The sequence below is a fragment of the Pseudophryne corroboree genome, chromosome 1 (assembly GCF_028390025.1).
Source record: "Pseudophryne corroboree isolate aPseCor3 chromosome 1, aPseCor3.hap2, whole genome shotgun sequence".
In the NCBI taxonomy this organism is placed as follows: Eukaryota; Metazoa; Chordata; class Amphibia; order Anura; family Myobatrachidae; genus Pseudophryne; species Pseudophryne corroboree.
Window position 1 is genome coordinate 174,045,751 of NC_086444.1, and position 27,617 is coordinate 174,073,367.

Consider the following 27,617-nt stretch of genomic DNA (forward strand, 5'->3'; position numbering starts at 1 on the left):
TGATCCGACGGGTCCTCTTGATCCGACGAGGTCCTCTTGATCCGACGGGCTCCACTTGATCCGATGGGCTCCTTTACATTCTCTTGATCCGACGGGTCCTCTTGATCCGACGAGTTCCTCTTGATCCGACGAGGTCCTCTTGATCCGATGGGCACCTCTTGATCCGACGGGCACCTCTTGATCCGACGGGCTCCTTTTCAATCTCTTGATCCGACGGGCTCTTCTTGATCCGACGGGCTCCTCTTGATCCGACGGGCTCCTCTTGATCCGAGGGGCTCCTTTTCATTCTCTTGATCCGACGGGTCCTCTTGATCCGACGGGCTCCTCTTGATCCGACGGGCTCCTCTTGATCCGACGGGCTCCTCTTGATCCGACGGGCTCCTCTTGATCCGACGGGCTCCTCTTGATCCGACGGGCTCCTCTTGATCCGACGGGCTCCTCTTCATTCTCTTGATCCGACGGGCACCTCTTGATCCGACGGGCTCCTCTTGATCCGACGGGCTCCTCTTGATCCGACGGGCTCCTCTATATTCTTTTGGTCCGACGGGGTCCTCTTGGTCCGACGGGGTCCTCTTGGTCCGACGGGGTCCTCTTGATCCGAGGGGGTGCTCTTGATCCGACGAGGTCGTCTTCATTCTCTTGATCCGGCGGGCTCCTCTTGATCCGGCGGGCTCCTCTTGATCCGGCGGGCTCCTCTTGATCCGGCGGGCTCCTCCTGATCCGACGAGGTCCTCTTGATCCGAATGGCTCCTCTTGATCCGACGGGCTCCTCTTGATCCGATGGGCTCCTTTTCATTCTCTTGATCCGACGGATCCTCTTGATCCGACAGGCACCTCTTGATCCGAAGGGCACCTCTTGATCCGACGGGCACCTCTTGATCCGACGGGCTCCTCTTGATCCGACGGGCTCCTCTTGATCCGACGGGCTCCTCTTGATCCGACGAGGTCCTCTTGATCCGACGGGCTCCTTTTCATTCTCTTGATCCGACGGGCTCCTCTTGATCCGAGGGGCTCCTTTTCATTCTCTTGATCCGACGGGTCCTCTTGATCCGACGGGCTCCTCTTCATTCTCTTGATCTGACGGGCTCCTCTTGATCCGACGGGCTCCTCTTGATCCGACGGGCTCCTCTTGATCCGACGAGGTCCTCTTGATCCGACGGGCTCCTTTTCATTCTCTTGATCCGACGGGCTCCTCTTGATCCGACGGGCTCCTCTTGATCCGAGGGGCTCCTTTTCATTCTCTTGATCCGACGGGTCCTCTTGATCCGACGGGCTCCTCTTCATTCTCTTGATCTGACGGGCTCCTCTTGATCCGACGGGCTCCTCTTGATCCGACGGGCTCCTCTTGATCCGACGGGCTCCTCTTCATTCTCTTGATCCGACGGGCTCCTCTTCATTCTCTTGATCCGACGGGCTCCTCTTGATCCGACGGGCTCCTCTTGATCCGACGGGCTCCTCTTGATCCGACGGGCTCCTCTTCATTCTCTTGATCCGACGAGGTCCTCTTGATCCGACGGGCTCCTCTTCATTCTCTTGATCCGACGAGGTCCTCTTGATCCGACGGGCTCCTCTTCATTCTCTTGATGCGACGAGGTCCTCTTGATCCGACGGGCTCCTCTTGATCCGACGGGCTCCTCTTGATCCGACGGGCTCCTCTTCATTCTCTTGATCCGATGAGGTCCTCTTGATCCGACGGGCTCCTCTTCATTATCTTGATCCGACGGGCTCCTCTTGATCCGACGGGCTCCTCTTCATTCTCTTGATCCGACAAGGTCCTCTTCATTCTCTTGATCCGACGAGGTCCTCTTGATCCGACGGGCTCCTCTTGATCCGACGGGCTCCTCTTGATCCGACGGGCTCCTCTTCATTCTCTTGATCCGACGAGGTCCTCTTGATCCGACGGGCTCCTCTTGATCCGACGGGCTCCTCTTGATCCGACGGGCTCCTCTTGATCCGACGGGCTCCTCTTGATCCGACGGGCTCCTCTTCATTCTCTTGATCCGACGAGGTCCTCTTGATCCGACGGGCTCCTCTTCATTCTCTTGATCCGACGGGCTCCTCTTGATCCGACGGGCTCCTCTTGATCCGACGGGCTCCTCTTGATCCGACGGGCTCCTCTTCATTCTCTTGATCCGACGGGGTCCTCTTGGTCCGACTTGGGTCCGCTTGGTCCGACGGGGTCCTCTTCATTCTATTGATCCGACGGGGTCCTCTTTATCCGACGGGGTCCTCTTTATCCGACGGGGTCTTCTTGATCCGACGGGGTCTTCTTGATCCGACGGGCTCCTCTTGATCCGACGGGCTCCTCTTGATCCGACGGGCTCCTCTTGATCCGACGGGCTCCTCTTCATTCTCTTGATCCGACGGGCTCCTCTTGATCCGACGGGCTCCTCTTGATCCGACGGGCACCTCTTGATCCGACGGGCACCTCTTGATCCGACGGGCACCTCTTGATCCGACGGGCACCTCTTGATCCGACGGGCTCCTCTTGATCCGACGGGCTCCTCTTGATTCTCTTGATCCAACGGGCTCCTCTTGATCCGACGGGCTCCTCTTCATTCTCTTGATCCGACGGGCTCCTCTTGATCCGACGGGCTCCTCTTGATCCGACGGGCTCCTCTTGATCCGACGGGCTCCTCTTGATCCGACGGGCTCCTCTTCATTCTCTTGATCCGACGGGCTCCTCTTGATCCGACAGGCTCCTTTTTGATCCGATGGGCTCCTTTTTGATCCGATGGGCTCCTTTTTGATCCGACGGGCTCCTCTTCATTCTCTTGATCCGACGAGGTCCTCTGGATCCGACGAGGTCCTCTTGATCCGACGGGCACCTCTTGATCCGACGGGCACCTCTTGATCCTCGGATCCGACGAGGTCCTCTTGATCCGACGAGGTCCTCTTCATTCTCTTGATCTGACGGACTCCTCTAAATTCTCTTGATCTGACGGACTCCTCTTCATTCTCTTGATCCGACGGGCTCCTCTAAATTCTCTTGATCCGACGGACTCCTCTTCATTCTCTTGATCCGACGGGCTCCTCTTCTTGATCCGACGGGCTCCTCTTCTTGATCCGACGGGCTCCTCTTCTTGATCCGACGGGCTCCTCTTCTTGATCCGACGGGCTCCTATTCTTGATCCGATGGGCTCCTCTTGATTCTCTTGATCCGACGAGGTCCGCTTCATTCTCTTGATCCGACGGGCTCCTCCTCATTCTCTTGTTCCGTCGGGCTCCTCTTGATCCGACGGGCTCCTCTTGATCCGACGGGCTCCTCTTGATCCGACGAGGTCCTCTTCATTCTCTTGATCCGACGGGCTCCTCTTGATCCGACGGGCTCCTCTTGATCCGACGGGCTCCCCTTGATCCGACGAGGTACTCTTCATTCACTTGATCCGACGGGCTCCTCCTCATTCTCTTGATCCGACGGGATCCTCTTGATCCGACGGGCTCCTCTTGATCCGACGAGGTCCTCTTGATCCGACGAGGTCCTCTTCATTCTCTTGATCCGACGGGCTCCTCTTGATCCGACGGGCTCCTCTTCATTCTCTTGATCCGACGAGGTACTCTGGATCCGACGAGGTCCTCTTGATCCGACGGGCACCTCTTGATCCTCGGATCCGACGAGGTCCTCTTGATCCGACGAGGTCCTCTTCATTCTCTTGATCCGACGGGCTCCTATTCATTCTCTTGATCCGACGGACTCCTCTAAATTCTCTTGCTCCGACGGGCTCCTCTTGATCCGACGGGCTCCTCTTGATCCGACGGGCTCCTCTTCTTGATCCGACGGGCTCCTCTTCTTGATCCGACGGGCTCCTCTTCTTGATCCGACGGGCTCCTCTTGATTCTCTTGATCCGACGAGGTCCGCTTCATTCTCTTGATCCGACGGGCTCATTCTCTTGATCCGACGGGCTCCTCCTCATTCTCTTTCCGACGGGCCCCTCTTGACCCGACGGGCTCCTTTTCATTCTCTTGATCCGAACGGTCCTCTTGATCCGACGGGCTCCTCTTCATTCTCTTGATCCGACGGGGTCCTCTTGATCCGACGGGCTCCTCTTGATCCAACGGGCTCCTCTTCATTCTCTTGATCCGACGGGCTCCTCTTGATCCGACGGGCTCCTCTTGATCCGACGGGCTCCTCTTGATCCGACGAGGTCCTCTTCGTTCTCTTGATCCGACGGGCTCCTCTTGATCCGACGGACTCCTCTTGATCCGACGGGCTCCTCTTGATCTGACGGGCTCCTCTTCATTCTCTTGATCCGACGAGGTCCTCTGGATCCGACGAGGTCCTCTTGATCCGACGGGCACCTCTTGATCCTCGGATCCGACGAGGTCCTCTTGATCCGACGAGGTCCTCTTCATTCTCTTGATCCGACGGACTCCTCTAAATTCTCTTGATCTGACGGACTCCTCTTCATTCTCTTGATCCGACGGGCTCCTCTAAATTCTCTTGATCCGACGGACTCCTCTTCATTCTCTTGATCCGACGGGCTCCTCTTCTTAATCCGACGGGCTCCTCTTCTTGATCCGACGGGCTCCTCTTCTTGATCCGACGGGCTCCTCTTCTTGATCCGACGGGCTCCTCTTCTTGATCCGACGGGCTCCTATTCTTGATCCGACGGGCTCCTCTTGATTCTCTTGATCCGACGAGGTCCGCTTCATTCTCTTGATCCGACGGGCTCCTCCTCATTCTCTTGATCCGACGGGCTCCTCTTGATCCGACGAGGTCCTCTTCATTCTCTTGATCCGACGGGCTCCTCTTGATCCGACGGGCTCCCCTTGATCCGACGAGGTACTCTTCATTCTCTTGATCCGACGGGCTCCTCCTCATTCTCTTGATCCGACGGGCTCCTCTTGATCCGACGGGCTCCTCTTGATCCGACGAGGTCCTCTTGATCCGACGAGGTCCTCTTCATTCTCTTTATCCGACGGGCTCCTCTTGATCCGACGGGCTCCTCTTCATTCTCTTGATCCGACGAGGTCCTCTGGATCCGACGGGCACCTCTTGATCCTCGGATCCGACGAGGTCCTCTTGATCCGACGAGGTCCTCTTCATTCTCTTGATCCGACGGGCTCCTATTCATTCTCTTGATCCGACGGACTCCTCTAAATTCTCTTGCTCCGACGGGCTCCTCTTGATCCGACGGGCTCCTCTTCTTGATCCGACGGGCTCCTCTTCTTGATCCGACGGGCTCCTCTTCTTGATCCGACGGGCTCCTCTTGATTATCTTGATCCGTCGAGGTCCGCTTCATTCTCTTGATCCGACGGGCTCCTCCTCATTCTCTTGATCCGACGGGCTCCTCCTCATTCTCTTTCCGACGGGCCCCTCTTGACCCGACGGGCTCCTTTTCATTCTCTTGATCCGAACGGTCCTCTTGATCCGACGGGCTCCTCTTCATTCTCTTGATCCGACGGGGTCCTCTTGATCCGACGGGCTCCTCTTGATCCAACGGGCTCCTCTTCATTCTCTTGATCCGACGGGCTCCTCTTGATCCGACGGGCTCCTCTTGATCCGACGGGCTCCTCTTGATCCGACGGGCTCCTCTTGATCCGACGGGCTCCTCTTGATCCGACGGGCTCCTCTTGATCCGACGGGCTCCTCTTGATCCGACGGGCTCCTCTTGATCCGACGTGCTCCTCTTCATTCTCTTGATCCGACGGGGTCCTCTTGGTCCGACGGGGTCCTCTTGGTCCGGGGTCCTCTTCATTCTATTGATCCGACGGGCTCCTCTTGATCCGACGGGCTCCTCTTGATCCGACGGGCTCCTCTTGATCCGACGAGGTCCTCTTGATTCTCTTGATCCGACGGGCTCCTCTTCATTCTTTTGATCCGACGGGCTCCGCTTGATCCGACGGGCACCTCTTGATCCGACGGGCACCTCTTGATCCGACGGGCACCTCTTGATCCGACGGGCACCTCTTGATCCGACGGGCTCCTCTTGATCCGACGGGCTCCTCTTGATCCGACGGGCTCCTCTTGATCCGACGGGCTCCTCTTGATCCGACGGGCTCCTCTTGATCCGACGGGCTCCTCTTGATCCGACGGGCTCCTCTTGATCCGACGGGCTCCTCTTCATTCTCTTGATCCGACTGGCACCTCTTGATCCGACGGGCACCTCTTGATCCGACGGGCACCTCTTGATCCGACGGGCACCTCTTGATCCGACGGGCTCCTCTTGATCCGACGGGCTCCTCTTGATCCGACGAGGTCCTCTTGATCCGACGAGGTCCTCTTCATTCTCTTGATCCGACGGGCTCCTATTCATTCTCTTGATCCGACGGACTCCTCTTCATTCTCTTGATCCGACGGGCTCCTCTTGATCCGACGGGCTCCTCTTGATCCGACGGGCTCCTCTTGATCCGACGGGCTCCTCTTCATTCTCTTGATCCAACGGGCACCTCTTGATCCGACGGGCACCTCTTGATCCGACGGGCTCCTCTTGATCCGACGGGCTCCTCTTGATTCTCTTGATCCGACGGGCTCCTCTTGATCCGACGGGCTCCTCTTCATTCTCTTGATCTGACGGGCTCCTCTTGATCCGACGGGCTCCTCTTCATTCTCTTGATCCGACGGGCTCCTCTTGATCAGACGGGCTCCTCTTCATTCTCTTGATCCGACGGGCACCTCTTGATCCGACGGGCACCTCTTGATCCGACGGGCACCTCTTGATCCGACGGGCACCTCTTGATCCGACGGGCTCCTCTTGATCCGACGGGCTCCTCTTGATCCGACGGGCTCCTCTTGATCCGACGGGCTCCTCTTGATCCGACGGGCTCCTCTTCATTCTCTTGATCCGACGGGCTCCTATTCATTCTCTTGATCCGACGGACTACTCTTCATTCTCTTGATCCGACGGGCTCCTCTTGATCCGACGGGCTCCTCTTGATCCGACGGGCTCCTCTTGATCCGACGGGCTCCTCTTCATTCTCTTGATCCGACGTGCTCCTCTTCATTCTCTTGATCCGACGGGCTCCTCTTGATCCGACGGGCTCCTCTTGATCCGACGGGCTCCTCTTCATTCTCTTGATCCGACGGGGTCCTCTTGGTCTGACGGGGTCCTCTTGGTCCGGGGTCCTCTTCATTCTATTGATCCGACGGGCTCCTCTTGATCCGACCGGCTCCTCTTGATCCGACGGGCTCCTCTTGATCCGACGGGCTCCTCTCGATCCGACGAGGTCCTCTTGATTCTCTTGATCCGACGGGCTCCTCTTCATTCATTTGATCCGACGGGCTCCGCTTGATCCGACGGGCACCTTTTGATCCGACGGGCACCTCTTGATCCGATGGGCACCTCTTGATCCGACGGGCACCTCTTGATCCGACGGGTTCCTCTTGATCCGACGGGTTCCTCTTGATCCGACGGGTTCCTCTTGATCCGACGGGTTCCTCTTGATCCGACGGGTTCCTCTTGATCCGACGGGTTCCTCTTGATCCGACGGGCTCCTCTTGATCCGACGGGCTCCTCTTGATCCGACGGGCACCTCTTGATCCGACGGGCTCCTCTTGATCCGACGGGCTCCTCTTGATCCGACGGGCTCCTCTTGATCCGACGAGGTCCTCTTGATCCGACGAGGTCCTCTTCATTCTCTTGATCCGACGGGCTCCTATTCATTCTCTTGATCCGACGGGCTCCTCTTGATCCGACGGGCTCCTCTTGATCCGACGGGCTCCTCTTGATCCGACGGGCTCCTCTTCATTCTCTTGATCCGACGGGCACCTCTTGATCCGACGGGCACCTCTTGATCCGACGGGCTCCTCTTGATCCGACGGGCTCCTCTTGATTCTCTTGATCCGACGGGCTCCTCTTGATCCGACGGGCTCCTCTTCATTCTCTTGATCTGACGGGCTCCTCTTGATCCGACGGGCTCCTCTTCATTCTCTTGATCCGACGGGCTCCTCTTGATCAGACGGGCTCCTCTTCATTCTCTTGATCCGACGGGCACCTCTTGATCCGACGGGCACCTCTTGATCCGACGGGCACCTCTTGATCCGACGGGCTCCTCTTGATCCGACGGGCTCCTCTTGATCCGACGGGCTCCTCTTGATCCGACGGGCTCCTCTTCATTCTCTTGATCCGACGGGCTCCTATTCATTCTCTTGATCCGACGGACTACTCTTCATTCTCTTGATCCGACGGGCTCCTCTTGATCCGACGGGCTCCTCTTGATCCGACGGGCTCCTCTTGATCCGACGGGCTCCTCTTGATCCGACGGGCTCCTCTTCATTCTCTTGATCCGACGTGCTCCTCTTCATTCTCTTGATCCGACGGGCTCCTCTTGATCCGACGGGCTCCTCTTGATCCGACGGGCTCCTCTTCATTCTCTTGATCCGACGGGGTCCTCTTGGTCTGACGGGGTCCTCTTGGTCCGGGGTCCTCTTCATTCTATTGATCCGACGGGCTCCTCTTGATCCGACCGGCTCCTCTTGATCCGACGGGCTCCTCTTGATCCGACGGGCTCCTCTCGATCCGACGAGGTCCTCTTGATTCTCTTGATCCGACGGGCTCCTCTTCATTCATTTGATCCGACGGGCTCCGCTTGATCCGACGGGCACCTTTTGATCCGACGGGCACCTCTTGATCCGACGGGCACCTCTTGATCCGACGGGCACCTCTTGATCCGACGGGTTCCTCTTGATCCGACGGGTTCCTCTTGATCCGACGGGTTCCTCTTGATCCGACGGGTTCCTCTTGATCCGACGGGTTCCTCTTGATCCGACGGGCTCCTCTTGATCCGACGGGCTCCTCTTGATCCGACGGGCTCCTCTTCATTCTCTTGATCCGACGGGCACCTCTTGATCCGACGGGCACCTCTTGATCCGACGGGCTCCTCTTGATCCGACGGGCTCCTCTTGATCCGACGAGGTCCTCTTGATCCGACGAGGTCCTCTTGATCCGACGAGGTCCTCTTCAATCTCTTGATCCGACGGGCTCCTATTCATTCTCTTGATCCGACGGACTCCTCTTCATTCTCTTGATCCGACGGGCTCCTCTTGATCCGACGGGCTCCTCTTGATCCGACGGGCTCCTCTTGATCCGACGGGCTCCTCTTGATCCGACGGGCTCCTCTTCATTCTCTTGATCCGACGGGCACCTCTTGATCTGACGGGCACCTCTTGATCCGACGGGCACCTCTTGATCCGACGGGCACCTCTTGATCCGACGGGCTCCTCTTGATCCGACGGGCTCCTCTTGATTCTCTTGATCCGACGGTCTCCTCTTGATCCGACGGGCTCCTCTTCATTCTCTTGATCCGACGGGCTCCTCTTGATCCGACGGGCTCCTCTTCATTCTCTTGATCCGACGGGCTCCTCTTGATCCGACGAGTTCCTCTTCATTCTCTTGATCCGACGGGCTCCTCTTGATCCGACGGGCTCCTCTTGATCCGACGAGTTCCTCTTCATTCTCTTGATCCGACGGGCTCCTCTTGATCCGACGGGCTCCTCTTGATCCGACGGGCTCCTCTTGATCCGACGGGCTCCTCTTGATCCGACGGGCTCCTCTTCATTCTCTTGATCCGACGGGCTCCTCTTGATCCGACGAGTTCCTCTTCATTCTCTTGATCCGACGGGCACCTCTTGATCCGACGGGCACCTCTTGATCCGACGGGCTCCTCTTGATCCGACGGGCTCCTCTTGATCCGACGAGGTCCCCTTGATCCGACGAGGTCCTCTTCATTCTCTTGATCCGACGGGCTCCTATTCATTCTCTTGATCCGACGGACTACTCTTCATTCTCTTGATCCGACGGGCTCCTCTTGATCCGACGGGCTCCTCTTGATCCGACGGGCTCCTCTTCATTCTCTTGATCCGACGGGCACCTCTTGATCCGACGGGCACCTCTTGATCCGACTGGCACCTCTTGATCCGACGGGCTCCTCTTGATCCGACGGGCTCCTCTTGATTCTCTTGATCCGACGGGCTCCTCTTGATCCGACGGGCTCCTCTTGATCCGACGGGCTCCTCTTGATCCGACGGGCTCCTCTTCATTCTCTTGATCCGACGGGCTCCTCTTGATCCGACGGGCTCCTCTTCATTCTCTTGATCCGACGGGCTCCTCTTGATCCGACGGGCTCCTCTTGATCCGACGGGCTCCTCTTGATCCGACGGGCTCCTCTTGATCCGACGGGCTCCTCTTCTTGATCCGACGGGCTCCTCTTCTTGATCCGACGGGCTCCTCTTCTTGATCCGACGGGCTCCTCTTGATTCTCTTGATCCGACGAGGTCCGCTTCATTCTCTTGATCCGACGGGCTCCTCCTCATTCTCTTGATCCGACGGGCTCCTCCTCATTCTCTTGATCCGACGGGCTCCTCTTTACCCGACGGGCCCCTCTTGACCCGACGGGCTCCTTTTCATTCTCTTGATCCGAACGGTCCTCTTGATCCGACGGGCTCCTCTTCATTCTCTTGATCCGACGGGGTCCTCTTGATCCGACGGGCTCCTCTTGATCCAACGGGCTCCTCTTCATTCTCTTGATCCGACGGGCTCCTCTTGATCCGACGGGCTCCTCTTGATCCGACGGGCTCCTCTTCATTCTCTTGATCCAACGGGCACCTCTTGATCCGATGGGCACCTCTTGATCCGACGGGCTCCTCTTGATCCGACGGGCTCCTCTTGATTCTCTTGATCCGACGGGCTCCTCTTGATCCGACGGGCTCCTCTTCATTCTCTTGATCTGACGGGCTCCTCTTGATCCGACGGGCTCCTCTTCATTCTCTTGATCCGACGGGCTCCTCTTGATCAGACGGGCTCCTCTTCATTCTCTTGATCCGACGGGCACCTCTTGATCCGACGGGCACCTCTTGATCCGACGGGCACCTCTTGATCCGACGGGCACCTCTTGATCCGACGGGCACCTCTTGATCCGACGGGCTCCTCTTGATCCGACGGGCTCCTCTTGATCCGACGGGCTCCTCTTGATCCGACGGGCTCCTCTTGATCCGACGGGCTCCTCTTCATTCTCTTGATCCGACGGGCTCCTATTCATTCTCTTGATCCGACGGACTACTCTTCATTCTCTTGATCCGACGGGCTCCTCTTGATCCGACGGGCTCCTCTTGATCCGACGGGCTCCTCTTGATCCGACGGGCTCCTCTTCATTCTCTTGATCCGACGTGCTCCTCTTCATTCTCTTGATCCGACGGGCTCCTCTTGATCCGACGGGCTCCTCTTGATCCGACGGGCTCCTCTTCATTCTCTTGATCCGACGGGGTCCTCTTGGTCTGACGGGGTCCTCTTGGTCCGGGGTCCTCTTCATTCTATTGATCCGACCGGCTCCTCTTGATCCGACCGGCTCCTCTTGATCCGACGGGCTCCTCTTGATCCGACGGGCTCCTCTCGATCCGACGAGGTCCTCTTGATTCTCTTGATCCGACGGGCTCCTCTTCATTCATTTGATCCGACGGGCTCCGCTTGATCCGACGGGCACCTTTTGATCCGACGGGCACCTCTTGATCCGATGGGCACCTCTTGATCCGACGGGCACCTCTTGATCCGACGGGTTCCTCTTGATCCGACGGGTTCCTCTTGATCCGACGGGTTCCTCTTGATCCGACGGGTTCCTCTTGATCCGACGGGTTCCTCTTGATCCGACGGGCTCCTCTTGATCCGACGGGCTCCTCTTGATCCGACGGGCACCTCTTGATCCGACGGGCTCCTCTTGATCCGACGGGCTCCTCTTGATCCGACGGGCTCCTCTTGATCCGACGAGGTCCTCTTGATCCGACGAGGTCCTCTTCATTCTCTTGATCCGACGGGCTCCTATTCATTCTCTTGATCCGACGGGCTCCTCTTGATCCGACGGGCTCCTCTTGATCCGACGGGCTCCTCTTGATCCGACGGGCTCCTCTTCATTCTCTTGATCCGACGGGCACCTCTTGATCCGACGGGCACCTCTTGATCCGACGGGCTCCTCTTGATCCGACGGGCTCCTCTTGATTCTCTTGATCCGACGGGCTCCTCTTGATCCGACGGGCTCCTCTTCATTCTCTTGATCTGACGGGCTCCTCTTGATCCGACGGGCTCCTCTTCATTCTCTTGATCCGACGGGCTCCTCTTGATCAGACGGGCTCCTCTTCATTCTCTTGATCCGACGGGCACCTCTTGATCCGACGGGCACCTCTTGATCCGACGGGCACCTCTTGATCCGACGGGCACCTCTTGATCCGACGGGCTCCTCTTGATCCGACGGGCTCCTCTTGATCCGACGGGCTCCTCTTCATTCTCTTGATCCGACGGGCTCCTATTCATTCTCTTGATCCGACGGACTACTCTTCATTCTCTTGATCCGACGGGCTCCTCTTGATCCGACGGGCTCCTCTTGATCCGACGGGCTCCTCTTGATCCGACGGGCTCCTCTTGATCCGACGGGCTCCTCTTGATCCGACGGGCTCCTCTTCATTCTCTTGATCCGACGTGCTCCTCTTCATTCTCTTGATCCGACGGGCTCCTCTTGATCCGACGGGCTCCTCTTCATTCTCTTGATCCGACGGGGTCCTCTTGGTCTGACGGGGTCCTCTTGGTCCGGGGTCCTCTTCATTCTATTGATCCGACGGGCTCCTCTTGATCCGACCGGCTCCTCTTGATCCGACGGGCTCCTCTTGATCCGACGGGCTCCTCTCGATCCGACGAGGTCCTCTTGATTCTCTTGATCCGACGGGCTCCTCTTCATTCATTTGATCCGACGGGCTCCGCTTGATCCGACGGGCACCTTTTGATCCGACGGGCACCTCTTGATCCGACGGGCACCTCTTGATCCGACGGGCACCTCTTGATCCGACGGGCACCTCTTGATCCGACGGGTTCCTCTTGATCCGACGGGTTCCTCTTGATCCGACGGGTTCCTCTTGATCCGACGGGTTCCTCTTGATCCGACGGGTTCCTCTTGATCCGACGGGCTCCTCTTGATCCGACGGGCTCCTCTTGATCCGACGGGCTCCTCTTCATTCTCTTGATCCGACGGGCACCTCTTGATCCGACGGGCACCTCTTGATCCGACGGGCTCCTCTTGATCCGACGGGCTCCTCTTGATCCGACGAGGTCCTCTTGATCCGACGAGGTCCTCTTGATCCGACGAGGTCCTCTTCAATCTCTTGATCCGACGGGCTCCTATTCATTCTCTTGATCCGACGGACTCCTCTTCATTCTCTTGATCCGACGGGCTCCTCTTGATCCGACGGGCTCCTCTTGATCCGACGGGCTCCTCTTGATCCGACGGGCTCCTCTTCATTCTCTTGATCCGACGGGCACCTCTTGATCTGACGGGCACCTCTTGATCCGACGGGCACCTCTTGATCCGACGGGCACCTCTTGATCCGACGGGCTCCTCTTGATCCGACGGGCTCCTCTTGATTCTCTTGATCCGACGGTCTCCTCTTGATCCGACGGGCTCCTCTTCATTCTCTTGATCCGACGGGCTCCTCTTGATCCGACGGGCTCCTCTTCATTCTCTTGATCCGACGGGCTCCTCTTGATCCGACGAGTTCCTCTTCATTCTCTTGATCCGACGGGCTCCTCTTGATCCGACGGGCTCCTCTTGATCCGACGGGCTCCTCTTGATCCGACGGGCTCCTCTTGATCCGACGAGTTCCTCTTCATTCTCTTGATCCGACGGGCTCCTCTTGATCCGACGGGCTCCTCTTGATCCGACGAGTTCCTCTTCATTCTCTTGATCCGACGGGCTCCTCTTGATCCGACGGGCTCCTCTTGATCCGACGGGCTCCTCTTGATCCGACGGGCTCCTCTTGATCCGACGGGCTCCTCTTGATCCGACGGGCTCCTCTTCATTCTCTTGATCCGACGGGCTCCTCTTGATCCGACGAGTTCCTCTTCATTCTCTTGATCCGACGGGCACCTCTTGATCCGACGGGCACCTCTTGATCCGACGGGCTCCTCTTGATCCGACGGGCTCCTCTTGATCCGACGGGCTCCTCTTGATCCGACGGGCTCCTCTTGATCCGACGAGGTCCCCTTGATCCGACGAGGTCCTCTTCATTCTCTTGATCCGACGGGCTCCTATTCATTCTCTTGATCCGACGGACTACTCTTCATTCTCTTGATCCGACGGGCTCCTCTTGATCCGACGGGCTCCTCTTGATCCGACGGGCTCCTCTTCATTCTCTTGATCCGACGGGCACCTCTTGATCCGACGGGCACCTCTTGATCCGACTGGCACCTCTTGATCCGACGGGCTCCTCTTGATCCGACGGGCTCCTCTTGATCCGACGGGCTCCTCTTGATTCTCTTGATCCGACGGGCTCCTCTTGATCCGACGGGCTCCTCTTGATCCGACGGGCTCCTCTTGATCCGACGGGCTCCTCTTCATTCTCTTGATCCGACGGGCTCCTCTTGATCCGACGGGCTCCTCTTCATTCTCTTGATCCGACGGGCTCCTCTTGATCCGACGGGCTCCTCTTGATCCGACGGGCTCCTCTTGATCCGACGGGCTCCTCTTCTTGATCCGACGGGCTCCTCTTCTTGATCCGACGGGCTCCTCTTCTTGATCCGACGGGCTCCTCTTGATTCTCTTGATCCGACGAGGTCCGCTTCATTCTCTTGATCCGACGGGCTCCTCCTCATTCTCTTGATCCGACGGGCTCCTCCTCATTCTCTTGATCCGACGGGCTCCTCTTTACCCGACGGGCCCCTCTTGACCCGACGGGCTCCTTTTCATTCTCTTGATCCGAACGGTCCTCTTGATCCGACGGGCTCCTCTTCATTCTCTTGATCCGACGGGGTCCTCTTGATCCGACGGGCTCCTCTTGATCCAACGGGCTCCTCTTCATTCTCTTGATCCGACGGGCTCCTTTTGATCCGACGGGCTCCTTTTGATCCGACGGGCTCCTCTTGATCCGACGGGCTCCTCTTGATCCGACGGGCTCCTCTTGATCCGACCGGCTCCTCTTGATCCGACCGGCTCCTCTTGATCCGACGTGCTCCTCTTCATTCTCTTGATCCGACGGGGTCCTCTTGGTCCGACGGGGTCCTCTTGGTCCGGGGTCCTCTTCATTCTATTGATCCGACGGGCTCCTCTTGATCCGACAGGCTCCTCTTGATCCGACAGGCTCCTCTTGATCCGACGGGCTCCTCTTGATCCGACGGGCTCCTCTTGATCCGACGGGCTCCTCTTGATCCGACGAGGTCCTCTTCATTCTCTTGATCCGACGGGCTCCTCTTCATTCTTTTGATCCGACGGGCTCCGCTTGATCCGACGGGCACCTCTTCATTCTTTTGATCCGACGGGCTCCGCTTGATCCGACGGGCACCTCTTGATCCGACGGGCACCTCTTGATCCGACGGGCACCTCTTGATCCGACGGGCTCCTCTTGATCCGACGGGCTCCTCTTGATCCGACGGGCTCCTCTTCATTCTCTTGATCCGACGGGCACCTCTTGATCCGACGGGCACCTCTTGATCCGACGGGCTCCTCTTGATCCGACGGGCTCCTCTTGATCCGACGAGGTCCTCTTGATCCGACGAGGTCCTCTTCATTCTCTTGATCCAACGGGCTCCTATTCATTCTCTTGATCCGAAGGACTCCTCTTCATTCTCTTGATCCGACGGGCTCCTCTTGATCCGACCGGCTCCTCTTGATCCGACGGGCTCCTCTTGATCCGACGGGCTCCTCTTCATTCTCTTGATCCGACGGGCACCTCTTGATCCGACGGGCACCTCTTGATCCGACGGGCACCTCTTGATCCGACGGGCACCTCTTGATCCGACGGGCACCTCTTGATCCGACGGGCACCTCTTGATCCGACGGGCTCCTCTTCATTCTCTTGATCCGACGGGCTCCTCTTGATCCGACGAGTTCCTCTTCATTCTCTTGATCCGACGGGCTTCTCTTGATCCGACGGGCTCCTCTTGATCCGACGAGTTCCTCTTCATTCTCTTGATCCGACGGGCTCCTCTTGATCCGACGGGCTCCTCTTGATTCTCTTGATCCGATGGGCTCCTCTTGATCCGACGGGCTCCTCTTGATCCGACGGGCTCCTCTTGATTCTCTTGATCCGATGGGCTCCTCTTGATCCGACGGGCTCCTCTTGATCCGACGGGCTCCTCTTCATTCTCTTGATCCGACGGGCTACTCTTGATCCGACGAGTTCCTCTTCATTCTTTTGATCCGACGGGCACCTCTTGATCCGACGGGCACCTCTTGATCCGACGGGCTCCTCTTGATCCGACGGGCTCCTCTTGATCCGACGGGCTCCTCTTGATCCGACGAGGTCCTCTTGATCCGACGAGGTCCTCTTCATTCTCTTGATCCGACGGGCTCCTATTCATTCTCTTGATCCGACGGACTACTCTTCATTCTCTTGATCTGACGGGCTCCTCTTGATCCGACGGGCTCCTCTTGATCCGACGGGCTCCTCTTGATCCGACGGGCTCCTCTTGATCCGACGGGCACCTCTTGATCCGACGGGCACCTCTTGATCCGACGGGCACCTCTTGATCCGACGGGCACCTCTTGATCCGACGGGCTCCTCTTGATCCGACGGGCTCCTCTTGATTCTCTTGATCCGACGGGCTCCTCTTGATCCGACGGGCTACTCTTCATTCTCTTGATCCGACGGGCTCCTCTTGATCCGACGGGCTCCTCTTGATCCGACGGGCTCCTCTTCATTCTCTTGATCCGACGGGCTCCTCTTGATCCGACGGGCTCCTCTTGATCCGACGGGCTCCTCTTGATCCGACGGGCTCCTCTTGATCCGACGGGCTCCTCTTGATCCGACGGGCTCCTCTTGATCCGACGGGCTCCTCTTGATTCTCGTGATCCGACGGGCTCCTCTTCATTCTCGTGATCCGACGGGCTCCTCTTGATCCGACGGGCTCCTCTTCATTCTCTTGATCCGACGGGCTCCTCTTGATCCGACGGGCTCCTCTTGATCCGACGGGCTCCTCTTGATCCGACGGGCTCCTCTTGATCCGACGGGCTCCTCTTGATCCGACGAGGTCCTCTTGATCCGACGGGCTCCTCTTCATTCTCTTGATCCGACGGGCTCCTCTTGATCCGACGGGCTCCTCTTGATCCGACGAGGTCCTCTTGATCCGACGAGGTCCTCTTCATTCTCTTGATCCGACGGGCTCCTCTTGATCCGACGGGCTCCTCTTGATCTGACGGGCTCCTCTTCATTCTCTTGATCCGACGAGGTCCTCTGGATCCGACGAGGTTCTTTTGATCCGACGGGCACCTCTTGATCCTCGGATCCGACGAGGTCCTCTTGATCCGACGAGGTCCTCTTCATTCTCTTGATCCGACGGGCTCCTCTAAATTCTCTTGATCCGACGGACTCCTCTTCATTCTCTTGATCCGACGGGCTCCTCTTGATCCGACGGGCTCCTCTTGATCCGACGGGCTCCTCTTCTTGATCCGACGGGCTCCTCTACTTGATCCGACGGGCTCCTCTTCTTGATCCGACGGGCTCCTCTTCTTGATCCGACGGGCTCCTCTTCTTGATCCGACGGGCTCCTTTTCTTGATCCGACGGGCTCCTCTTGATTCTCTTGATCCGACGAGGTCCGCTTCATTCTCTTGATCCGACGGGCTCCTCTTGATCCGACGAGGTCCTCTTCATTCTCTTGATCCGACGGGCACCTCTTGATCCGACGGGCACCTCTTGATCCGACGGGCTCCTCTTGATCCGACGGGCTCCTCTTGATTCTCTTGATCCGACGGGCTCCTCTTGATCCGACGGGCTCCTCTTCATTCTCTTGATCTGACGGGCTCCTCTTGATCCGACGGGCTCCTCTTCATTCTCTTGATCCGACGGGCTCCTCTTGATCAGACGGGCTCCTCTTCATTCTCTTGATCCGACGGGCACCTCTTGATCCGACGGGCACCTCTTGATCCGACGGGCACCTCTTGATCCGACGGGCACCTCTTGATCCGACGGGCTCCTCTTGATCCGACGGGCTCCTCTTGATCCGACGGGCTCCTCTTGATCCGACGGGCTCCTCTTCATTCTCTTGATCCGACGGGCTCCTATTCATTCTCTTGATCCGACGGACTACTCTTCATTCTCTTGATCCGACGGGCTCCTCTTGATCCGACGGGCTCCTCTTGATCCGACGGGCTCCTCTTCATTCTCTTGATCCGACGTGCTCCTCTTCATTCTCTTGATCCGACGGGCTCCTCTTGATCCGACGGGCTCCTCTTGATCCGACGGGCTCCTCTTCATTCTCTTGATCCGACGGGGTCCTCTTGGTCTGACGGGGTCCTCTTGGTCCGGGGTCCTCTTCATTCTATTGATCCGACGGGCTCCTCTTGATCCGACCGGCTCCTCTTGATCCGACGGGCTCCTCTTGATCCGACGGGCTCCTCTCGATCCGACGAGGTCCTCTTGATTCTCTTGATCCGACGGGCTCCTCTTCATTCATTTGATCCGACGGGCTCCGCTTGATCCGACGGGCACCTCTTGATCCGACGGGCACCTCTTGATCCGACGGGCACCTCTTGATCCGACGGGCACCTCTTGATCCGACGGGTTCCTCTTGATCCGACGGGTTCCTCTTGATCCGACGGGTTCCTCTTGATCCGACGGGTTCCTCTTGATCCGACGGGCTCCTCTTGATCCGACGGGCTCCTCTTGATCCGACGGGCTCCTCTTCATTCTCTTGATCCGACGGGCACCTCTTGATCCGACGGGCACCTCTTGATCCGACGGGCACCTCTTGATCCGACGGGCTCCTCTTGATCCGACGGGCTCCTCTTGATCCGACGAGGTCCTCTTGATCCGACGAGGTCCTCTTCATTCTCTTGATCCGACGGGCTCCTATTCATTCTCTTGATCCGACGGACTCCTCTTCATTCTCTTGATCCGACGGGCTCCACTTGATCCGACGGGCTCCTCTTGATCCGACGGGCTCCTCTTGATCCGACGGGCTCCTCTTGATCCGACGGGCTCCTCTTCATTCTCTTGATCCGACGGGCACCTCTTGATCTGACGGGCACCTCTTGATCCGACGGGCACCTCTTGATCCGACGGGCACCTCTTGATCCGACGGGCTCCTCTTGATCCGACGGGCTCCTCTTGATTCTCTTGATCCGACGGTCTCCTCTTGATCCGACGGGCTCCTCTTCATTCTCTTGATCCGACGGGCTCCTCTTGATCCGACGGGCTCCTCTTCATTCTCTTGATCCGACGGGCTCCTCTTGATCCGACGAGTTCCTCTTCATTCTCTTGATCCGACGGGCTCCTCTTGATCCGACGGGCTCCTCTTGATCCGACGGGCTCCTCTTGATCCGACGGGCTCCTCTTGATCCGACGGGCTCCTCTTGATCCGACGGGCTCCTCTTCATTCTCTTGATCCGACGGGCACCTCTTGATCCGACGGGCACCTCTTGATCCGACTGGCACCTCTTGATCCGACGGGCTCCTCTTGATCCGACGGGCTCCTCTTGATCCGACGGGCTCCTCTTGATTCTCTTGATCCGACGGGCTCCTCTTGATCCGACGGGCTCCTCTTGATCCGACGGGCTCCTCTTCATTCTCTTGATCCGACGGGCTCCTCTTGATCCGACGGGCTCCTCTTCATTCTCTTGATCCGACGGGCTCCTCTTGATCCGACGGGCTCCTCTTGATCCGACGGGCTCCTCTTCTTGATCCGACGGGCTCCTCTTCTTGATCCGACGGGCTCCTCTTCTTGATCCGACGGGCTCCTCTTGATTCTCTTGATCCGACGAGGTCCGCTTCATTCTCTTGATCCGACGGGCTCCTCCTCATTCTCTTGATCCGACGGGCTCCTCCTCATTCTCTTGATCCGACGGGCTCCTCTTTACCCGACGGGCCCCTCTTGACCCGACGGGCTCCTTTTCATTCTCTTGATCCGAACGGTCCTCTTGATCCGACGGGCTCCTCTTCATTCTCTTGATCCGACGGGGTCCTCTTGATCCGACGGGCTCCTCTTGATCCAACGGGCTCCTCTTCATTCTCTTGATCCGACGGGCTCCTTTTGATCCGACGGGCTCCTTTTGATCCGACGGGCTCCTCTTGATCCGACGGGCTCCTCTTGATCCGACCGGCTCCTCTTGATCCGACCGGCTCCTCTTGATCCGACCGGCTCCTCTTGATCCGACGTGCTCCTCTTCATTCTCTTGATCCGACGGGGTCCTCTTGGTCCGACGGGGTCCTCTTGGTCCGGGGTCCTCTTCATTCTATTGATCCGACGGGCTCCTCTTCATTCTTTTGATCCGACGGGCTCCGCTTGATCCGACGGGCACCTCTTCATTCTTTTGATCCGACGGGCTCCGCTTGATCCGACGGGCACCTCTTGATCCGACGGGCACCTCTTGATCCGACGGGCTCCTCTTGATCCGACGGGCTCCTCTTGATCCGACGGGCACCTCTTGATCCGACGAGGTCCTCTTCATTCTCTTGATCCAACGGGCTCCTATTCATTCTCTTGATCCGAAGGACTCCTCTTCATTCTCTTGATCCGACGGGCTCCTCTTGATCCGACCGGCTCCTCTTGATCCGACGGGCTCCTCTTGATCCGACGGGCTCCTCTTCATTCTCTTGATCCGACGGGCACCTCTTGATCCGACGGGCACCTCTTGATCCGACGGGCACCTCTTGATCCGACGGGCACCTCTTGATCCGACGGGCACCTCTTGATCCGACGGGCTCCTCTTGATTCTCTTGATCCGACGGGCTCCTCTTGATTCTCTTGATCCGACGGGCTCCTCTTGATCCGACGAGTTCCTCTTCATTCTCTTGATCCGACGGGCTCCTCTTGATCCGACGGGCTCCTCTTGATCCGACGAGTTCCTCTTCATTCTCTTGATCCGACGGGCTCCTCTTGATCCGACGGGCTCCTCTTGATTCTCTTGATCCGATGGGCTCCTCTTGATCCGACGGGCTCCTCTTGATCCGACGGGCTCCTCTTGATTCTCTTGATCCGATGGGCTCCTCTTGATCCGACGGGCTCCTCTTGATCCGACGGGCTCCTCTTCATTCTCTTGATCCGACGGGCTACTCTTGATCCGACGAGTTCCTCTTCATTCTTTTGACCCGACGGGCACCTCTTGATCCGACGGGCACCTCTTGATCCGACGGGCACCTCTTGATCCGACGGGCACCTCTTGATCCGACGGGCTCCTCTTGATCCGACGGGCTCCTCTTGATCCGACGAGGTCCTCTTGATCCGACGAGGTCCTCTTCATTCTCTTGATCCGACGGGCTCCTATTCATTCTCTTGATCCGACGGACTACTCTTCATTCTCTTGATCCGACGGGCTCCTCTTGATCCGACGGGCTCCTCTTGATCCGACGGGCACCTCTTGATCCGACGGGCACCTCTTGATCCGACGGGCACCTCTTGATCCGACGGGCTCCTCTTGATCCGACGGGCTCCTCTTGATTCTCTTGATCCGACGGGCTCCTCTTGATCCGACGGGCTACTCTTCATTCTCTTGATCCGACGGGCTCCTCTTGATCCGACGGGCTACTCTTCATTCTCTTGATCCGACGGGCTCCTCTTGATCCGACGGGCTCCTCTTCATTCTCTTGATCCGACGGGCTCCTCTTGATCCGACGGGCTCCTCTTGATCCGACGGGCTCCTCTTGATCCGACGGGCTCCTCTTGATCCGACGGGCTCCTCTTGATCCGACGGGCTCCTCTTGATCCGACGGGCTCCTCTTGATCCGACGGGCTCCTCTTGATCCGACGGGCTCCTCTTGATTCTCTTGATCCGACGGGCTCCTCTTCATTCTCGTGATCCGACGGGCTCCTCTTGATCCGACGAGTTCCTCTTCATTCTCTTGATCCGACGGGCTCCTCTTGATCCGACGGGCTCCTCTTGATCCGACGGGCTCCTCTTGATCCGACGGGCTCCTCTTGATCCGACGGGCTCCTCTTGATCCGACGAGGTCCTCTTGATCCGACGGGCTCCTCTTCATTCTCTTGATCCGACGGGCTCCTCTTGATCCGACGGGCTCCTCTTGATCCGACGAGGTCCTCTTGATCCGACGAGGTCCTCTTCATTCTCTTGATCCGACGGGCTCCTCTTGATCTGACGGGCTCCTCTTCATTCTCTTGATCCGACGAGGTCCTCTGGATCCGACGAGGTTCTTTTGATCCGACGGGCACCTCTTGATCCTCGGATCCGACGAGGTCCTCTTGATCCGACGAGGTCCTCTTCATTCTCTTGATCCGACGGGCTCCTCTAAATTCTCTTGATCCGACGGACTCCTCTTCATTCTCTTGATCCGACGGGCTCCTCTTGATCCGACGGGCTCCTCTTGATCCGACGGGCTCCTCTTCTTGATCCGACGGGCTCCTCTACTTGATCCGACGGGCTCCTCTTCTTGATCCGACGGGCTCCTCTTCTTGATCCGACTGGCTCCTTTTCTTGATCCGACGGGCTCCTCTTGATTCTCTTGATCCGACGAGGTCCGCTTCATTCTCTTGATCCGACGGGCTCCTCTTGATCCGACGAGGTCCTCTTCATTCTCTTGATCCGACGGACTCCTCTTGATCCGACGGACTCCTCTTGATCCGACGGGCTCCTCTTGATCCGACGGGCTACTCTTGATCCGACGAGGTCCTCTTCATTCTCTTGATCCGACGGGCTCCTCCTCATTCTCTTGATCCGACGGGCTCCTCTTGATCCGACGGGCTCCTCTTGATCCGACGGGCTCCTCTTCATTCTCTTGATCCGACTGGCACCTCTTGATCCGACGGGCACCTCTTGATCCGACGGGCACCTCTTGATCCGACGGGCTCCTCTTGATCCGACGGGCTCCTCTTGATCCGACGAGGTCCTCTTGATCCGACGAGGTCCTCTTCATTCTCTTGATCCGACGGGCTCCTATTCATTCTCTTGATCCGACGGACTCCTCTTCATTCTCTTGATCCGACGGGCTCCTCTTGATCCGACGGGCTCCTCTTGATCCGACGGGCTCCTCTTGATCCGACGGGCTCCTCTTCATTCTCTTGATCCGACGGGCACCTCTTGATCCGACGGGCACCTCTTGATCCGACGGGCTCCTCTTGATCCGACGGGCTCCTCTTGATTCTCTTGATCCGACGGGCTCCTCTTGATCCGACGGGCTCCTCTTCATTCTCTTGATCTGACGGGCTCCTCTTGATCCGACGGGCTCCTCTTCATTCTCTTGATCCGACGGGCTCCTCTTGATCAGACGGGCTCCTCTTCATTCTCTTGATCCGACGGGCACCTCTTGATCCGACGGGCACCTCTTGATCCGACGGGCACCTCTTGATCCGACGGGCACCTCTTGATCCGACGGGCTCCTCTTGATCCGACGGGCTCCTCTTGATCCGACGGGCTCCTCTTGATCCGACGGGCTCCTCTTGATCCGACGGGCTCCTCTTGATCCGACGGGCTCCTCTTGATCCGACGGGCTCCTCTTCATTCTCTTGATCCGACGGGCTCCTATTCATTCTCTTGATCCGACGGACTACTCTTCATTCTCTTGATCCGACGGGCTCCTCTTGATCCGACGGGCTCCTCTTGATCCGACGGGCTCCTCTTGATCCGACGGGCTCCTCTTCATTCTCTTGATCCGACGTGCTCCTCTTCATTCTCTTGATCCGACGGGCTCCTCTTGATCCGACGGGCTCCTCTTGATCCGACGGGCTCCTCTTCATTCTCTTGATCCGACGGGGTCCTCTTGGTCTGACGGGGTCCTCTTGGTCCGGGGTCCTCTTCATTCTATTGATCCGACGGGCTCCTCTTGATCCGACCGGCTCCTCTTGATCCGACCGGCTCCTCTTGATCCGACGGGCTCCTCTTGATCCGACGGGCTCCTCTCGATCCGACGAGGTCCTCTTGATTCTCTTGATCCGACGGGCTCCTCTTCATTCATTTGATCCGACGGGCTCCGCTTGATCCGACGGGCACCTCTTGATCCGACGGGCACCTCTTGATCCGACGGGCACCTCTTGATCCGACGGGCACCTCTTGATCCGACGGGTTCCTCTTGATCCGACGGGTTCCTCTTGATCCGACGGGTTCCTCTTGATCCGACGGGCTCCTCTTGATCCGACGGGCTCCTCTTGATCCGACGGGCTCCTCTTGATCCGACGGGCTCCTCTTCATTCTCTTGATCCGACGGGCACCTCTTGATCCGACGGGCACCTCTTGATCCGACGGGCTCCTCTTGATCCGACGGGCTCCTCTTGATCCGACGAGGTCCTCTTGATCCGACGAGGTCCTCTTGATCCGACGAGGTCCTCTTCATTCTCTTGATCCGACGGGCTCCTATTCATTCTCTTGATCCGACGGACTCCTCTTCATTCTCTTGATCCGACGGGCTCCTCTTGATCCGACGGGCTCCTCTTGATCCGACGGGCTCCTCTTGATCCGACGGGCTCCTCTTCATTCTCTTGATCCGACGGGCACCTCTTGATCCGACGGGCACCTCTTGATCCGACGGGCACCTCTTGATCCGACGGGCACCTCTTGATCCGACGGGCTCCTCTTGATCCGACGGGCTCCTCTTGATTCTCTTGATCCGACGGTCTCCTCTTGATCCGACGGGCTCCTCTTCATTCTCTTGATCCGACGGGCTCCTCTTGATCCGACGGGCTCCTCTTCATTCTCTTGATCCGACGGGCTCCTCTTGATCCGACGAGTTCCTCTTCATTCTCTTGATCCGACGGGCTCCTCTTGATCCGACGGGCTCCTCTTGATCCGACGGGCTCCTCTTGATCCGACGAGTTCCTCTTCATTCTCTTGATCCGACGGGCTCCTCTTGATCCGACGGGCTCCTCTTGATCCGACGAGTTCCTCTTCATTCTCTTGATCCGACGGGCTCCTCTTGATCCGACGGGCTCCTCTTGATCCGACGGGCTCCTCTTGATCTGACGGGCTCCTCTTGATCCGACGGGCTCCTCTTCATTCTCTTGATCCGACGGGCTCCTCTTGATCCGACGAGTTCCTCTTCATTCTCTTGATCCGACGGGCACCTCTTGATCCGACGGGCACCTCTTGATCCGACGGGCTCCTCTTGATCCGACGGGCTCCTCTTGATCCGACGGGCTCCTCTTGATCCGACGAGGTCCCCTTGATCCGACGAGGTCCTCTTCATTCTCTTGATCCGACGGGCTCCTATTCATTCTCTTGATCCGACGGACTACTCTTCATTCTCTTGATCCGACGGGCTCCTCTTGATCCGACGGGCTCCTCTTGATCCGACGGGCTCCTCTTGATCCGACGGGCTCCTCTTGATCCGACGGGCTCCTCTTGATCCGACGGGCTCCTCTTGATCCGACGGGCACCTCTTGATCCGACGGGCACCTCTTGATCCGACTGGCACCTCTTGATCCGACGGGCTCCTCTTGATCCGACGGGCTCCTCTTGATCCGACGGGCTCCTCTTGATTCTCTTGATCCGACGGGCTCCTCTTGATCCGACGGGCTCCTCTTGATCCGACGGGCTCCTCTTGATCCGACGGGCTCCTCTTGATCCGACGGGCTCCTCTTCATTCTCTTGATCCGACGGGCTCCTCTTGATCCGACGGGCTCCTCTTCATTCTCTTGATCCGACGGGCTCCTCTTGATCCGACGGGCTCCTCTTCTTGATCCGACGGGCTCCTCTTCTTGATCCGACGGGCTCCTCTTCTTGATCCGACGGGCTCCTCTTGATTCTCTTGATCCGACGAGGTCCGCTTCATTCTCTTGATCCGACGGGCTCCTCCTCATTCTCTTGATCCGACGGGCTCCTATTCATTCTCTTGATCCGACGGACTCCTCTTCATTCTCTTGATCCGACGGGCTCCTCTTGATCCGACGGGCTCCTCTTGATCCGACGGGCTCCTCTTGATCCGACGGGCTCCTCTTCATTCTCTTGATCCGACGGGCACCTCTTGATCCGACGGGCACCTCTTGATCCGACGGGCTCCTCTTGATCCGACGGGCTCCTCTTGATTCTCTTGATCCGACGGGCTCCTCTTGATCCGACGGGCTCCTCTTGATCCGACGGGCTCCTCTTCATTCTCTTGATCTGACGGGCTCCTCTTGATCCGACGGGCTCCTCTTCATTCTCTTGATCCGACGGGCTCCTCTTGATCAGACGGGCTCCTCTTCATTCTCTTGATCCGACGGGCACCTCTTGATCCGACGGGCACCTCTTGATCCGACGGGCACCTCTTGATCCGACGGGCACCTCTTGATCCGACGGGCTCCTCTTGATCCGACGGGCTCCTCTTGATCCGACGGGCTCCTCTTGATCCGACGGGCTCCTCTTCATTCTCTTGATCCGACGGGCTCCTATTCATTCTCTTGATCCGACGGACTACTCTTCATTCTCTTGATCCGACGGGCTCCTCTTGATCCGACGGGCTCCTCTTGATCCGACGGGCTCCTCTTGATCCGACGGGCTCCTCTTGATCCGACGGGCTCCTCTTGATCCGACGGGCTCCTCTTCATTCTCTTGATCCGACGTGCTCCTCTTCATTCTCTTGATCCGACGGGCTCCTCTTGATCCGACGGGCTCCTCTTGATCCGACGGGCTCCTCTTCATTCTCTTGATCCGACGGGGTCCTCTTGGTCTGACGGGGTCCTCTTGGTCCGGGGTCCTCTTCATTCTATTGATCCGACGGGCTCCTCTTGATCCGACCGGCTCCTCTTGATCCGACGGGCTCCTCTTGATCCGACGGGCTCCTCTCGATCCGACGAGGTCCTCTTGATTCTCTTGATCCGACGGGCTCCTCTTCATTCATTTGATCCGACGGGCTCCGCTTGATCCGACGGGCACCTCTTGATCCGACGGGCACCTCTTGATCCGACGGGCACCTCTTGATCCGACGGGCACCTCTTGATCCGACGGGCTCCTCTTGATCCGACGGGTTCCTCTTGATCCGACGGGTTCCTCTTGATCCGACGGGTTCCTCTTGATCCGACGGGTTCCTCTTGATCCGACGGGCTCCTCTTGATCCGACGGGCTCCTCTTCATTCTCTTGATCCGACGGGCACCTCTTGATCCGACGGGCACCTCTTGATCCGACGGGCTCCTCTTGATCCGACGGGCTCCTCTTGATCCGACGAGGTCCTCTTGATCCGACGAGGTCCTCTTCATTCTCTTGATCCGACGGGCTCCTATTCATTCTCTTGATCCGACGGACTCCTCTTCATTCTCTTGATCCGACGGGCTCCTCTTGATCCGACGGGCTCCTCTTGATCCGACGGGCACCTCTTGATCCGACGGGCTCCTCTTGATCCGACGGGCTCCTCTTGATTCTCTTGATCCGACGGTCTCCTCTTGATCCGACGGGCTCCTCTTCATTCTCTTGATCCGACGGGCTCCTCTTGATCCGACGGGCTCCTCTTCATTCTCTTGATCCGACGGGCTCCTCTTGATCCGACGAGTTCCTCTTCATTCTCTTGATCCGACGGGCTCCTCTTGATCCGACGGGCTCCTCTTGATCCGACGGGCTCCTCTTGATCCGACGAGTTCCTCTTCATTCTCTTGATCCGACGGGCTCCTCTTGATCCGACGGGCTCCTCTTGATCCGACGAGTTCCTCTTAATTCTCTTGATCCGACGGGCTCCTCTTGATCCGACGGGCTCCTCTTGATCCGACGGGCTCCTCTTGATCCGACGGGCTCCTCTTCATTCTCTTGATCCGACGGGCTCCTCTTGATCCGACGGGCTCCTCTTGATCCGAC